The following is a 4,124-nucleotide window of genomic DNA, read 5'->3' as shown; positions in this document are numbered from 1 at the left end:
ATACATAAACGATAGACAAAGCATTAAAGCTTCAGAATAGGACAATCAGGTACGAAAAGACAAGTTTTCGAAACCGAAAAACTCCCCCCTAAAGGAAATAGTCCACGGCCTCAAAGGAAAAAGGGCTTCGGCTCTTTTTCTTTGATCAAATCAATTCACAAGGTAGTTTTAGGGTAAAACTAAGGCAAAGAAACTGTCAGAACAATTTTCGGACAATCGGGCCGAAATACGACTACGCAGGGGCATTTTGGTCCAAAATAAAGGCTCAAAACTTCAAAGTTATCCGTTCTGAAAACAGATTTGACAGCAACGATCCTCATGACATCCGTGACAACAAATCCTAAAGGCACGAAGTCAGATTATAGCTTTACGACAATAAAGTTTCGAAATGTGAGACAAAAAGAGTTTTGAGTCAATTTTTCAGATCCTGGACAACTGAATCGCAATCAGAGTTTACTGACAGAAGTTTTAGACTCAGGGGAACATAAGGAACATAACCCAAGCGAGAAATCAGAGAAATCGGACAATTTTAGAAAAAGCTCAAAACTTAGAGCACAGAAACGACTTCAGAAACGCAACAGAAACAACAATCAGAGGTAGGAATCGTGTTAGTTACCTTGATACCTAGAAGTAGGGACGAACTGCACGAAGATTGGTCAAGGTTTCGCGAAAATCTCTTCTCCCCCCAAGCTCTCCACAATTCTCGGCCAAAATGGGTGAAATGGAGAAGATATTTGCTTTTTCGCCTATTTATAGGCGGGTGAAATCGCGGGAAAATGAAAATTTCGCGATTCCGATTTTTGCAGCACGTTCACCAAGGAATTCTAAGAGAGATTCTGGCGTCAGAAATCCAGAACTCAAAACAAATATCTATGATATGGGAAAAACGATATCGAAAATCTCAAAAGCGGTGTAAGTTAAATCTGTCCCGAAAAACTACTTTTTGCTGTGATCGCCGGACGACAAAACTTCCTTCTGAAGAAAGATTGGAAACGTCGAAAAAAATCTGGCAACGCGGACGGAATCTTCATTAGAAGTCCCGAATAGAAAAAGTCTTCATCCATTGCTCGAAAATAGGGTTTCGAAGCAAAGAAATTAGCGTCGGCGGACATCCGAAAAGTGAAACCTATCGTGCGTACAGTCCAGAGTTCCGAAATGAAACGCTGGTCGATGGAAAAATAAAGAGAAACTTTAAATTTTCCGAGAGCTCGAAATCTCACTCAAAACGTTGCTTTAAGAGCGAAATAGCCTATTCTGGACACGCTCGCCATAAGGCAGGTGTGCAGACGACTCGCACTAGCTCCGAAAGAAACAACGCCACATTCCTCGAGCAATTCCTGAACTTTCTTTTTCATTAATCTTTCTCAAATATCAAACTCCTGTCACGCTTACACTGATTCCACGCGTGAGTCGGAAATTAACTTGTTCCGAAAATCCGGGTCTTACATTAAGAGTGGGAAAATAAAGAGTTGGGGGTTTTAAAACCCAAAAACTGGCAAAAACACGTGCCACGAGCTCTCAAGCGCTCTGCTCAGTTACCAAAATAGTAACTTTTGGGCAAAACCTAGGCGCTCTACCCAGCTCTTTTAATCATTTTTTTATCTAATACTGAAATGACCAAAAGATATAAAAATAAAAGAAAGAAAGAAAAAGAATATGTTGTCTCCCATTTAGCCATAGGTTATAGTCCTAGGCGGACTCTCCTTCCTAAGATGTTAGGAAGAAAATTCCTTACCATTGATCAACTTTCCACAAGTGCAAGGAAAGAACCTTGCACAAAACCTTTGAAGTAAGTCCTCTCATGTGGCAATATCTTTTTGTTTATCAAACCAAACTCTAGCTCCCTTTATCAAGGAATGAGGGAAGAGTTTAATCTTCAATTGATTATTTGAAACACCCTCAATCTTGACAAGACAACTAGCTTGGGTAAACTTGACCATGTGAGCATGCAAGTTCTCGTACTTAGGCCCCCCGTACTTGTTTCCACTATCAAGCTTGATAAGAGTCGGATTGAACTCAACATCTTTTCCTTTAACTTTGGGGGTCTCTTCCGGAACCTTTGGTAAACTTTTAATCACATCACAAACAAAGTCATCCACATAGTTAGTCTCTAACATGAGATTGATAACAGAAAACCTTACATTGTCCTTACCAACTTGAAGAATGAGATTGTAATACCCCGATTTCGGTGGCGTCACTTTAGTAACCAAAAATAAACTTAATGCGGAAAAACGTGAATATTTTTTTTTCTATAATGGAAACAAGACTGAAATAAATAAAACCCAAATGCGAAAGACAACAGAACTAATATACAATATATATAACAGCCCCCGCTGTAAGTAGCAACCTCGTCACGAGTAACCTCCAGTGACGGAAAGAAGAAAAGTGTAACGCCCGTAGGCAATATGTACAGACCAACGTAAAGGTGAAGTGTCCGCAACACAAACCTCAAAAATGAGAATAAGCTGGCCCATCGGCCTAAAACAAGACCTCCTAAGCCCAACCAACTCTCTGTGATTCCCGTAAAGAAACCACACAAAAAGCTATAGGCGGGAAACTACCCTGTCCCCAAAGAAACAAATGATGTTCAGAGCTAAGACTCTACTCCTACACTAATCCGATCTCGAGGAGCTCACACCAGCACTAAAACCTACATGCTAGCATGATCGTCGTCTGAATCTGAATCCAGAACGACCAAGTCTACAAACACTATCTGTCCTCCCCTCGCAACCGCTATGCGCTCCGGTGCTGGACTCACGGGCTTTGGGCCCGAACCATGATCATCAATGATCGCAACGGTGGGTGTGCTGGACTCTGATGAAGGCACTCCCACAGGCTCCTCCTCGGAGGGGTCCTCATCATCCGAAGACGACGGTGGCGGTGGTGCTCCCACTCCTGGTCCGCAATGCACTCCTGGCGGCAAGTTGAAGCTGACAGTGCTCCTCCTCAGCACTCCTTCCATCAAGTGTCCTACTCTGTCTACCCTATCCTCGATGATCCTCCCCGAGTATGTCGCGCGATGGCTAGCGAGGTCTACCACCCACGAACCGGGGTCATCCTGGTCTATCATCTCGTATCTAGTCCCCCCCGAAGGGTGGACCATTGTGAACCAGTCCGCTAAAGACATCTGACAAAGGGCGTTGTCCGCCAAAACACACACAGAAGACGCGAGGGTCAACTCCAAAGAATTATGTAAATAATACCACCAATAGATACAGATATGAGATTAGCCACTTAGGCTTATAGCTAGGGATAACATCCTAGGGTTCCATATTCCATAATGAATATAACGACAAGAATAACAATTAACATGTTCCAAATAGGATTAACAAGTAACAATCACACTCAACAACTAAATTAGTATGCATGTTGCATGATATGCAAATGACGGTTAACCCAGTTAACCAAATGCATTCCGGAAGGGATGGACATCAAACGGATCAGCCCTAACACCAGCCACGGTGGGACCATTTCGGCCCGCGTGCCTCTTACACCAACAACAACGGTAGCCAGATCAGCAGTAAACGCGAAGGTCTGCCATTTCGGTCTGCTACTAAGAGTCGTCTACAAACGCTCTTTCGCGGAAATCCGGGTCTTATGACCATTTTGGAATCCACCGAGGTCCGAAGTACGTCTCGTGTTAATACCTCATTAATGTTGCATGAATGCAGGATGATTAGTCAAACAACGTCTCTGACCTCACTCGACACGTCGCCACGTGTTCTAGGTAAATTAAAGTCTCTAAAAGCTTACCCTAAGGTAAAGTCGATTCTGCGACAAAAGACACTTCTTCTCAACAACACATAACTCATGATGATCTCCAAATCATCCGACTCATCTCCATCCGATGGTCACAACAGCTCAACGAGCAAAGAGTATCGCATACTCGAAAACTACCTGTTTCCCGGACTTATCCCCCGGATAGCCCAACACACAACTGCTCCCAGAGCACAAGAGTATCAACATACTCAAAACTTATCAATCTCCTCAACACGGATCCGACGACACTTCTCGTTTTCCAAAACTAAGATTTGACACCTAAGCTTTCCTTCGAGATTATTATCATTATTAAAAGGTTTAAAGGTTGTTTAATGTCTTATGAGTTTTCCTTACAAAATAGTTTC

This window comes from Lotus japonicus, chromosome 2 (assembly GCF_012489685.1).
Source record: "Lotus japonicus ecotype B-129 chromosome 2, LjGifu_v1.2".
NCBI classification, from domain to species: domain Eukaryota; kingdom Viridiplantae; phylum Streptophyta; class Magnoliopsida; order Fabales; family Fabaceae; genus Lotus; species Lotus japonicus.
Note: the sequence above shows the minus strand (reverse complement) of the source record.